At 47.8% G+C, this 12,837-nt stretch overlaps 1 long non-coding RNA gene across 2 annotated transcripts in view; it reads right to left on the reverse strand.

Annotated features, from left to right (window-relative positions):
- Positions 1 to 573: 573 nt before the first annotated feature.
- Positions 574 to 12,837, reverse strand: part of LOC133258269 (uncharacterized) — a 28,557-nt gene continuing 16,293 nt past the window's right edge. For both annotated transcript variants that reach the window (XR_009739901.1, XR_009739902.1), the window contains exon 5: positions 574 to 1,035. This is a non-coding gene — a long non-coding RNA (uncharacterized LOC133258269). The remainder of the gene's footprint in view (positions 1,036 to 12,837) is intronic.

Raw genomic sequence — 12,837 nt, forward strand, 5'->3', positions numbered from 1 at the left:
CGGTGAAGAATATGCCTGCAATGCAGGAGACCCGGGTTGGATTCCTGGGTTGGAAAGATCCTCTGGAGAAGGAAATGGCTACCCACTCCAGTACATTTGCCTGGAGAATCCCATGGACAGAGGAGCCTGGCGGGCTACAATCTACGGGATCGCAAGTGTCCGACACGACTTAGCAACTAAACCACCACCAACTATTAAAAAAAATACGATGGTCCACCTTCATTCTCCAGCCCTGTCCACCCTCCAAGAACCAAACACATGGATGAGACGGGCCAAGGGCAGGACAGTCGTGACACCTGGGTCCATCAGTCACCCTAAGTGAATGAACAAAGGAAATGATTTCCGGCAGACGTGGCTTATGTTGGTCTGAAACTCTCATACAGTCTGTTTCTAGGGCTGCTTCCTGGCAGGCAGGTTCTGAGTGCAAAAGTTTTCTCCAGTGAGGCTCAGGGGCCAGAGGTAAGTGCGCTGATGCTCTAAGGGGTTGTTGTGCCTGGCCCTGACCAGTGACTCCCAGGACCGCCTGGTTCTCACTGCTGGGTCCAGACAAGGGCCACCAGGGGCAGGGAGAGGGTGGCAGACACACAGTGACAAGAGCTGGGGTCAAAAGTCGGAATATCTACATTCAGCCCTGATGCCTCTTCAAAGGAGACGCCCCACGTCCCTGAGCCTAAGTCTCCCCCAAACCGCACTCCACCCGCCCAGTCCTTGGGCCGTAGGAATAAGGATGGAATAGAGGACCTTTTCTCTTATTTAATAAGAGCTTATACTCCACTTGCCAGGTACCAAGCACTGTTCTAAGCTCATTTAAAATGAGCAGCCTGCAGCACAGAGAATTTCAAGGCATGTCCATGACGACACTAGAATCTAGAAAGGACCAGAGCCAGGATTCCAAGCTGACAGTCAGGATCTAACCTTTTCTGTAGGGAAACCCCCAACACGTCTCCTGGTGGCTTCTCTTCAGTTTCTTCTTTAAGTCATGTGTCTGTGGAGCTGGAAGGGCTTCCCCAATGGTCCAGGGGGTAAAAAATCTGCCTGCAATGCAGGAGACACGGGTTTAGTCCCTGGGTCAGGAAGATCTCTTGGAGAAGGGATAGACTACCCACTCCAGTATCCTTTCCTGGAGAATCCCATGGACAGAGGAGCCGGGTGGGCTACAGTGCATAGGGTAGCACAGAGTCAGACACGACTGAGCACGTGGAGCTGGAAACCTCCCCTACCATCTCCTTCCTCTTTTGGGTTGGTTGATTGGTTCCTATGTTGACTGGGTGGCTTCGAGTTCCCACAGTTCTGCCAGCTACCCTCCCCACCTCCACACCCTCTCTCCCTAAGTTAGAGGCACTTGGAGACCAGAGATGGGTCTCAGTCAACTAAGCCTGAGACTGGGCTTGAGCCTGTGAACACATGTGCCCTTACATAGGCATGGAATGACTAAAGGGCCCTGCCCTTGCCAGCTGTTTAATCCTGGGAAGGTTTGAGGAATGCATGATTTTATTTATGTATTTTTAAATTGTGGTTAAAATATATGTATCATAAAGCGTACCATCTCAAATTTTTTGTAAGTGTACAGTTCAGTGGCATTAAGTACGTTCACATTGCTGTACCACCATCACCACCATCCATCTCCGGAGCTTTTCATCTTGCAAAACTGAAACTCTGTGCCCATTAAACATCAGCTCCGTCTTCTCCCTTCCACCCAGCTCCTCGCAACCACCATTCTGCTTCCTGTCTCTATGAACCCGACTGCTCCAGGGACCTCCCGTTGAGTGGAATCGTATAGTATTCGTCCTTTCATGACTGATTTATTTCGCTCAGCATAATGTCATCAATGTTCATTAATGTGGCAAATGTAGAATGTTCTTCCTTTATTAAGACTAAACATCTGTGGTAAAGAATCTGCCTGCCAATGCTGGAGACGCAGGTTCGATCCCTGGGTCAGGAAGATCCCTTGGAGGAGAAAATGGCAACCCACCTCAGTGTTCTTGCCTGGAAAATCCCATGGACAGGGGAGCCTGGCAGGCTACAATCCACAGGGGTCACAAAGAGTCAGACACGACTTAGCGGCTGAACACACACACACACACACACACACACGAGTCCATGGGATGTATACGCCACATTTTGTTTATCCATCCATTCATCCCGCAAAGGACACTTGTTGTTTCCACCTTTTGCCTAGTGTGAATAATGCTGCTGTGAACACTGGTGTACAAGTATCTTTTCAAGACCCTGCTTTCAATTCCCTTGGGTATATAACCAGAAATGGAATAGCAGGATCATATGGCGTTCTATTTTTAATTTTTTAAGGAAGCTCCGTGCTGCTTTCCATAACAGCTGCACCATTTTCCACGCCCACCCACAGTGCACAAGGGTTCCAATTTCCCTACACCCTTTCCCCCAACGCTCGTTATTCTCTGGGTTTTGCTGTTTTATAGTAGCCATCAGAATGGGCGTGAGATGCTATCTCTCTGTGGTTAATTGTGGCTGTTAAATATCTTAAAACACATTTTATAATTCCTGAGATATTCAGTCCTGCCTCCATTGTGTATTCATTGCCTAGCACATCTAGTTATCTACTTAATCAAACGCACAGTCTCACTCTCTATTGGAGGGGCAGTTTGCTCCATACGAAATGTGGTTTTGTGGCTGTGAATAACAGAAACAAATCAACTTGTTTCCCTCTCGTCATTTTTAATCCACTGCTGGGGGCCACTGAGCTGCCCTCAGGTGGGTCTTCATCTAACTGGCTCCTCAGTCCTCTCACAGAGGCTTCGGGTTCAGTCAGGCTCACGTGTTTAGCACGAGGAGGGAAATGACAACTGCTTTCTCAAACTGAGCTCTCAGTTGTTCATTTGGCAAAATAAAATGTCAAATTACTAGTGTTTCCATTTTGATGCACAGAAATGATGGACCCTGCCAGTTACAGAGGACGTTAACTTTTTAAATGAGTTTAAAAAGTTTACTCATCATTTTTGAGGCAGATCTCTTTGCATTGATGATGGGAAGAAAGTCATGGTGTATATGGAAAAAAGCAGGTTGCAGAGAGGTATGAATAATGTGATAGAAATTATATAAAAATCACATATTCATACTTAAAAAATACACATAAACATGTTCTGAAATGAGACTAAAAAATGAATGCCGGTGACCTTTTTGGGGACTAGAACTAAGAGTCAGGGTAGGGTTTGAAATCTTTTACGCTTTTATACCTTTTGACACTACTTGAATGTTTAGCCGTGAGTGTGTATCACTTCTATAAAGAAAATAAAGTTTTAGAACAGTCATTTTAGGAAAATAAAAGGGCTTATAAAAGGGATTCTGCTGCTGATTTATCTCCTGCCTTCAGCTGTGGAGACACAGCTCTGTCCTGGGTCAGGTTTCCTGGAGGCAGAGCCTGCAGAGGAACTTCACTTAATGCGATTTATTGAGGGGAGTGGTCTCAGGAGAAACCCAAATGCAGGTCAGGGGGAAGCACAGGAAAAAGGAAGAAGTCCGGGAAGGGTGTGGCTTCTGTGAGGTCTGGCTTGATCCCTCGGGGAGCTCTGGAACATGAACGACAGCAGAGTTGGATCTGCCCTGAAGCTGGGATGTCCTCCTGTCCCGGTCAGTCCTTAGCGATGGACAGTCACCGTGTATGTGTGTGCGTGTGTGTGTGTGTGTGCGCATGGGAGTGTAACTCATGCACAAGTTGGCTCTACCCAGCTGATGGTGGGCTCCAGGAAAGGCTGCGGGTGTGAGCCATTAGCTGCCGCACCTGCTGCAGCTGGGGCGGCCCCACTGGGCTGGGATCCCAGGAGCTGAGCCCCAGCGCCCTGCCCAGTGGACTGGGAAACTGGCTGCTTTATAAACAGACTTATATACCATAGATTGAGTTGCAAAATGCCTTTTTTGTGTGTGCAGCTATGGAAAACCACAGGCTACAGGACATTCTAAGGCTGAAATATTCCTATGAAGAGATAAAGGGCAAAAAGAAAAATTGGCTTGGAAGAATTCAATCAGACTGTAAGATTTTTGCAATTGTGGGGGGAAATCATTAGAAGGAGGTCAGCGCTGTCAACCAGGGACAGAGCTGTTCAGGAAGGAGACAGCAAGCAGTCTCTCCTGGGCAGCGATGCTTGGAGGGTGAATTTCATGGACAATGTATACCTTATCATTGATTATATCTCCCCTGCTGCTTTGGTGGTTAAGTTCAAATCCAGACTTGAAACCAGGACTAAGTAACCCAGGGAATAAGCCAGCGAATAAAGGCTGGGATGGAGGGGGTATACTGCAAGGTCCGAAACTTCCTGGGCTGCCTTGGCGTCTCTGAGCCTCACAGAGGCCCAGGGTCCTAGCTGTGAGTTCTCTGATTTCACCAGATCTACCCACTGCCCAGTGGGGGTGGCTCACCATCCGGCGAGTGCCCCCCATCAGTCAGACTGGCCACACCCCACCCTCTCAAGTTAACAGGCTTTACTTCCCTGCCAGCCTGTGCAATTATTCACACAAACCAGTCACATCCTCCTGCGGCTCTACAGGTGACCCCACCCTCTTACAGGACTCCTTCCATGCCTGTGTGTCTACTTTGTTCCTGTATGCAACCTCCACGTGGCACCGCATGGCATGCCATGGCCTTCTCCCCAGGCTGTGAGTATATGTGACTCAGAAAAGGCTGTCAGTCTCATCTGTTCAATGACAGCTGCTGTATGCTTGGCCACCTTAGTCAGGGTAAGGGACCCCTTTCTCACCAATGGAATGAAGAGGAAGCGATCAGAAGAGAGGGTTTTAAGAGACTTCAGGAGTGATGAAATTTGTGGAACTTACTGCCACACTTGGTATGTACAAATCAGCAGAAAGTCCCAGCTGCCTTTTCTTTTCCTATGAAGTGGAAGTATACTTCCATACAATGCAGTAAGAAAATTTTAAACTTTAAAAGTTAACTGATTTAAGAAACTGTTCCAGAGAAAACAATAGAAGATTGTATCTGAAAACACTCACCACCTGAGTGTAAGCTGGGGCAGCCACTATGGAAAACATTATGGAGGTTCCTCAAAAAACTAAAAATAGAGCTTCCATGTAATCGAGCAATCCCATTCCTGGGCATGTATCTGGACAAAAATATAAATAAAAAAGATACAGGCACCTCTATGTTCATGGAAGCACTATTAACAACAACCAAGACATGGAACCAACCTAAATGTGCACCAGCAGATGTGATACACGTACACAGTGGAACACTACTCGGCCGTATAAAAGAATGAAACAATGCCGTGTGCAGTAACACGAATGGAACTAGAGACGATCACACTAAGTGAAGTAAACCACACAGAGAAAGACAACTATCATAGGATATCACTTACCTGTGGAATCTAAACTATGACACAAACGAACTTTTAGCAGAAACAGACTCACAGATACAGAGAGTAGGCTTGTGGTTGCCAAGGGGGAGGGGCTGGGAGAGGAATGGACTGGGGATTGGGGGTTAACAGATGCAAACTCTTATATACAGAATGCATAGACAACAAGGAAGTACTGCATAGCACGAGGGAACTATATTCAATATCCTGTGATGAACTATAGTGGAAAAGCATAAAAAAGAATATATGTATGTATAACAGAATCACTTTGCTGCAGAGCAGAAATTAACATTGTAAATCGACTATATTCCAATTTAAAATATTGGAATATATGTTAAATATACTCCTCCTATTTCCCTTTTGTTAAAGAGCAAAATGCCGTCTCCCAAGATAGTCAAGATAACCTGGCTACTATGATACCAGCTGACCTGAAAACAGAATACTGAAATTCAATCTCTGAGAAAGATGCATTTTCTTCTTACTTTGATAATCATGAAAAGAAAAATGACCACTAGAATCTGTAAGAAGAATTTTCTGTCAATTCATTTTTCTAGAATCTCCACTACAAAACCCTCCATCTGCTTGAGGATTATGAGCTCTGTGGAGCAAAATCTGCCTATGACAGGCCACTGATGGTCGCTGTCTTCCGAGTGCAAAGTCTGCACCCATGGGGATCCCACTGGTTTAAGGACAAACAGAGCCCCAGGGCCTGGAGGATTTTCTCCCTGGGGGCACTCAGGGGAGGCGCTGAGGAACAAACTGTCCCAAGTTCATTTCTTCACCATGAAGATGCCCACAAGGAAACCAAAGCACAAGATACAGTTACACAAAAATGGAAGTTACTGGCTACTCTGCTTCATCTCACCCTAAACCAGATGGAAACAATGTGAAATACTGAAAGTAACGTCTTGTTGCCCTCACGGTCACCGCCAGCCTGGGGCTGTCCTGGGTCAGTGTGTGCCTCTTGTGTGGCCTGGGGGGCACACACATGTGGTACTCTAACCCACGGAATCAGAATCAGTGGGGTCCCACACATGACAATAGCTGTGGGCTGTGATTCTGCCTCTCGAACAAACCCATGGGTAGTTCTGATGTTCGCTGAGGTCTGAGACCCACCAGTGTGGCTGACCCCAGTGGAAGAATTCCATTTTACTGTGTTCAGCTGCCATCTCGATAGATTCAGGCAAGGAGTAGGATCAAGATTTTTTTTTTCAATGTGGCAAAAAGAATTAAGTGATTTCAGGGTACACTTTGTTTTTGCTGCAGACTTTTCTCAGAAGAGAAAATCTGATTATCCCTCCTTGCCATGTGGATCTCTTCTTTGAGTTTTCATAACATCCAGAAAGTTCAGCTGTTACTGTGTTCATTTACCCAGAATACCATTGCCTTAGGATGCTTGGCAGGGACGGGTAGCCATGTTCTGGGTCAGCCTCGGCGCTTCAGTATATATGAATACCTACACTTCATATATATGTGTGCGTGCTAAGTCGCTCAGTCGTGTCTGACTCCTTGCAACCCCATGGACTGTAGCCCACCAGGCTCCTCTGTCCATGGGATTCTCCAAGCAAGAATACTGGAGTGGGTCGCCATGCCCTCCTCCAGCGATCCTGACCCAGGGATAGAACCCGTTATCTCCTGCGGCTCCTTCATCGCAGGAGGATTCTTTACTGCTGAGCCACCAGGAAGCCCATAAGTATATATACTTCAGTACACAGGTTAGACACTTAAGGTATAAGCAGTGTATTAATAGAATGTCCGCCCTCTAGGCCTTGCTAGCCATCACTACTGTCAGCTTGCCACGCTCTTCTTCTATCAAGAGCCCAGATGAGGGAAATGGTACTAATGGAATCAGTTCAAGGGCCTGCAGCCATCACTTCCTACACAGTGTGGACATCGTCTCTGGATTAAGCCAGACTTTCAGAGAACCACAGTCGTGGACATTTGCCTTGGCCGTGAACTTCTTTCCTGAAATGTGTCAACCATCATCACCATGCCTTGAGTGAAGTGAAAGGGTTAGTCACTCAGTCATGTCCAACTCTTTGCAACCCCATGGACTGCAGCCCGCCAGGCTCCTCTGTCCATGGCATTCTCCAGACAAGAATCCTGGAGTGGGTAGCCACTCCCTTCTCTAGGGGATCTTTTTGTCTCAGGGTTCTTTACCGTCTGAGCCACCAGGGAAGCCCTCCATCCCTTGAGGGAGGCCCTAATACATTACCAGTCAAAGCCTGCTAGTGTGGGTGAACGAATCACCTGAGTCACCCAGGGTCCCTTCCATGCATTCATGCACAGGAGTTCTCTGGGATCCATTTGTTTCAGAGCAACTGTCTGGGTCCCTCACCCATGGAATGTCTTGCCTGCTCACAGGCCCTCTCAGGCACCCAGCACAGAGACAGCGACGTGGAGACACAACAGAAATGGCATGGGCACCACAGATGAGCGCAGGAATTGCAAGTTGCAAACCCTCTGATCTTCCTCTGTGACTCGAAAAGAAAGTTAGAAAATACCCAGGACTGGGGTGGAATAAAGGCTCTCCCTTCTTTGCCCAGCAGAGGGCGCAGCTAGCACCCTCTTCTTAACCCAGGAGGAAACCAGGACCAAACGTGATTCCAGGAGACAGATGCCCCCAAACTCAATGAGCATGCTCCATGGGACTCATGCGTCCTTTTCTCTTAAAGTCATGGAGAGGAACGAGCCCCTCTTTATTTGAGCCGACATTTATGAAAAAGGGAGGTGCCCCACACTGGTGGCCACTCAGGAATTGGTTTGATTATAAAGTTTGCACACACACAGCAGCCCAGCTCCACATAAAACCAGACAAAGGCTGTGACACGTGACAGAATCTTCATCTAGAATTCTAAAGCACAGGGGCTCCCCCTACCCCAGGGGTGACACCCTGACATGGTACCACAGCTCCCAGGAACCTCATCTCAAAACAGCGTCAAGAGGGTATGATAGCGGTGGCTGTTGTGTCATCGTGGACTTCCAAACAAATGGATTTACAGAAGACTTCCAAACCCTAGCCTGGCATTAAGTAGATTTGCTACCGTGTAGAATTAAAACTCAGAGACCAAAAACATCTACATTAGTGAAATCGCATGCAACCCAGCCAAAAAACACACACCACTGGTTTATACCATCAGCAAATCAGAGAAGTACGCAGATAACCAGGAGCTTTCCAGGTAGCACTAGTAGTAAAGAACCCGCCTGCCAATGCAGGTTAGACATAAGATACATGGATTTGATCCCTGGGTCAAGAAGATCCCCTGGAGGAGGGCGTGGCAACCCACTCCAGTATTCTTGCCTGGAGAATCCCGTGGACAGAGGCGCATGGTGGGCTACAGTCCACGGGGTTGCAGAGTCAGGCAACACGACTGAAGTGACTTAGCACACACACACACAGATAACCAGGGAAAGAAGCAGACCCAAGGCCCAGCAAAGGATCTGCAGGAGCAGAGAAAGCACTGAGAAAGGGACACTCTGTCTGCGATGCCCAGCTAGCGGTCTAGACCAATGCCGAGCGGGAATCTACTTCTTTGACCTTGGCAGCTTTTACAGCTGTCTTTGGGATGCTGTGCACCCCCATCCCCACCCAACAGAGCAAAACCAGCTGATCTGGGGGTGAGAAAGATGCTCCTTAACGTTCCCCAAAGGCAGCCAGACTCATTAAATAAGAGCACTCTTCTCATAACAAAAGCCACCATAGCAAGGAGAGATAAAATGTGTCTTGTTTGCAAGTCCGTGCTCTTTCTATTACTTCAAGGTGCCCATGGCTGAATAACAGCCCAGCAGGGGTGGCAGTAACAACAAGCCTCGCTCTCTTCACAGTCACTGGAACTGCAACTGTGATTTGAAAAGCTCTCCCATTCTTTGCCTTATCCCCTCAAAAAAAAAAAAAAAACCTTTGAAAACTCTTATAAGTACAAAGTTGTCACTCTGAAAAGAGCAAAAGTGCCTTTCCCAGACCCAGGCGGGCAAGCATTTGTTGAGTCTGCTAGAATACTCAGCATTTTGCTGGTAAGATCTTTGCAGGCGTTGAAGAAACCAGCAAACTCTCCCAGCAGCTTGCCCTCATGGACTCTCAGATGTGCCCAGGTCCTATGCGCTCACTCTGCATGACCCCCGAGTACCACCACCCACCTACAGGCTGACAGCATGACCCCCAAGTATCACCACCCACCAGCAGGCTGACAGCATGACCCCCGAGTAACACCACCTATAGGCCGACAGCATGACCCCCAAGTAACACCACCTACAGGCCGACGGCATGACTCCTGAGTAACACCACCCAAGTACAGACGGATGGCACCCAAGTCTGCAACTCCATTCCTGAACTCCAGGCTCATGAGAAGCTCCACTGGGCCTCCTCACTCAATCAGTTGCTGGGTTAGAAATCTCTCCTCTGGGTTTCCATGATTCTTAAGTATGTATTTCTACCATGTCTCTCACATTCTACAGTAATTGTTTATTTATGAGCCTTTCTAGGAATAAGACTTGCAGCCTGGCTGGGAGGCAGAACATTTCCATAAGAAAAGGGAAGTGAGGGCTCAGAGGGGTCTAGAGAGCTACTTGGATAAAGCTGATGCATTCAGGGAGGGCTTCCTGGAAGAAGGAGTATAGTCCGAACCCCAGTGAGCAGAGAAAGGTAGGAATGGGAAGTGGGATGGCAAAGATGAAGGGTGGTGCGTTTGGGCAACTGGGGAAACCCAGGTGGAAGGAGCGGGGTGGCTGAAGAAGACTAGGAGGTAGGGCAGGCATGGCGGCACAGGAGCTCGACCATCGCTGCCATAGAAACCCAAGAAAAGCAACCTCTTGGCTTCGGTTTCCTCATCTGTAAGCTTGGAGCTGACAGCACAGCTTAGGGTTCAGCTACTCAGCACCCTTTCCCTTCCGAGCAGGGCCCTAGCCTCTGGGGAACTTTCTCCACAATCACATGTACAGAGGGTGTATCTGGGGCACTGTCCTCCCTGGAGGTGCCTTCCCCGCCCTGGGGCCGCCTGGCACCCAGGATCCAGGGACCTGGCCGCCCTCCCAGGATGGGCTGGTAGGCACCTGGCGCCCAGAGAGGGAAACCCTCTGGGGCTCAATCACTTCACTGCTGGCTCAGAGCACCTGGCCAGTCCCTAGGCCCAGGCTTTCTGGAGCTGCCTGGTTCCTTCCTCTCACACCAGCCTCCTAACAGCCCTTCTAACAAATTACCTCTCAGGTTAGCTGGAAATTTTGTTCCTTATGTTCAAAAAATCCTTTCTGATACAAGAGTCTGCATCAAAAGGGGTGAGGTGGGAACTGAATTGAGTTCAGAACGAGGGCCAAGCCCTTAGCACGGCATCTGGCACATAATAAGCCCTCCCAGCTGGTAGCGATTGTTACTGAGAAGTGGAGGCCTGGAAGATGGGGAGGATTGTTAAGCAGAGAAATGGCCAGTAAATCAGCGTTTCAGATTCTTTCAACATGGCACTCAATAACAAATACACTTCCTGTCACAGCCTAGCAATCAGGTGACCAAATGTCCTCACTGGCTCAGGGAGTCCCGGTTTATGCTGTTCTCCTGGTGTGATTATTATCAGAGATCCCCTGTACTCGCAACAGCTCAACAGTGTCCCAGTTTGGAAGGTAAATTACTTGGTCAACGTATCAAACACACGCATGTGCTTGTATATCATACAATACTTACTTGGCATGCTAATATTTTCTATTCTGTTTTTTTTTTTTTTTTAAGTGGTCATGAATGCATGCTCAGTTATGTCTGACTCTTTGTCACCCCGTGGACTATAGCCTGCCAGGCTCCTCTGTCCATGGGATTCTCCAGGCAATACTGGAGTGGGTTGCCATTTCCTCCTCCAGGGGATCTTTCTGACCCAGGGATCAAACCTCCGTCTCCTGCATTGGCAGGCAGATTCTTTACCACTGAGCCACCTGGGAAGCCCTTTTAAGTGGTCACAACCTACTAAATTCATTTCTTGATCTTCTAATGGGTCATGACCATCAGTTCTCTTAGGCGACCCTGGGAAATGTCCACGTTCTTCTCTGCAGCTTCTCTTCAACACCATGGGATAAGGTGGTGCCATGGAATATGGTGGTGCCAATATGGTGATTCATTTCAGAGAGGATGCAGTGTTCCAAGGGGGTTAAACAGAAAACATGGGCCTCACTAGTAAACCTCTCTGTCGGGGGATTCTATAGACCTGTTGCTATTGTTCTCGCGGTTATGGATTTACTGTCTATTGCCTCGCTATGATGAGCACAAAAATTTAATTTGGCTTCAAACAGTTTTCGATTGCCAGGGAAAAAAAATCAATGCTGCTTATTAGGGCTCTCGTTTGTTCATTAAAATAAATTACCTTTGGGTTCTGAGCTGACTTTCATAAGACAAAAGTTTGCTGTTATTAAGAGGAACAGACTCCATGGATGGTAACATCTCTAAAGGAAAGTTCTAGTTTGCAGCCTGATTATGAGGTGAGAGAGGGTGGGGCAGAGGTAATGACTGCTGAAAACTGTTCCTTGTTTTGAGCATCTCTATGGCACTTAGTCCATCAGAGCTTTCCCCTAACACTGCGGGGCCACAGGGGATATGCAGCACTATTGATCCAAGAGCCTTTGGGTCTCCTTGGAGCTAAACCGAGCCCCAGGTAGCCTTCATCGGGATGTTAAGAGAAAGGATCGTGTATTTATGCATTCCAGAACACTGCCCAATGGGTTTCCCAGGTGGTTCAGTGGTAAAGAATCTGCCTGCCAATGCAGGAGACGCAAGAGACACGGGTTCAAGCCCTGGGTCCGGAAGATCCCTTGGAGAAGGAAATGGCAACCCACTCCAGTATTCTTGCCTGGAAAATCCCATGGACAGAGGAGCCTGGTGGGCTACAGTCTGTGGGGTCACAAAGAGGTGGACACGACTGAGCACGCACACACTAAGACTGCCCAGCAGACAGCTGCCAAAAGAGGAGGGCGTTTAACAGTGAGGTGGACTCAAACCAAAAAGGCTCTAAATCATATACATTTCCCAACACAGAGCAGAGCTTGTAGCTACTGATTGCATATGAGGACAGCCATCTTGAAGACATTCTTTTGATGTCTCAGATTAATATGATGACCAGAGCCACCGGGCAGCCTCTTTTAAAGGCCCCAAGCACCAGAAGGAAGCTGGAAAAATGAATGCTTGTATTTTGCAGCTTTTGATATGGAAAGCTTGGATGGTTGGGAAAGGTCATTGATAAATGGAGGTGGACCTCAGGTATTTTAGACCTAAGTGCTTTTGGCAGCTGTGACATTTCTGTGGGCTAGGAATTTTGAAAACTTAACTGCAGGCTATGCAGGACCTTTGATATTTCCTTTTCCATCACTATTCCTGTTTCACCATATGTCAATACTACCCAAGAGCAAATCAGCTCTCTAGACTGACATAAGCTTGAGAGTCACAGACATCGCCCCTAAACATCAGAGTTTAATGTCTGACTGATGACTGCAGCTAACGAATTCCATGCTAGTCAGTTGAGAACTAGGAGCT

The sequence above is a fragment of the Bos javanicus genome, chromosome 12 (genome assembly GCF_032452875.1).
Source record: "Bos javanicus breed banteng chromosome 12, ARS-OSU_banteng_1.0, whole genome shotgun sequence".
In the NCBI taxonomy this organism is placed as follows: Eukaryota; Metazoa; Chordata; class Mammalia; order Artiodactyla; family Bovidae; genus Bos; species Bos javanicus.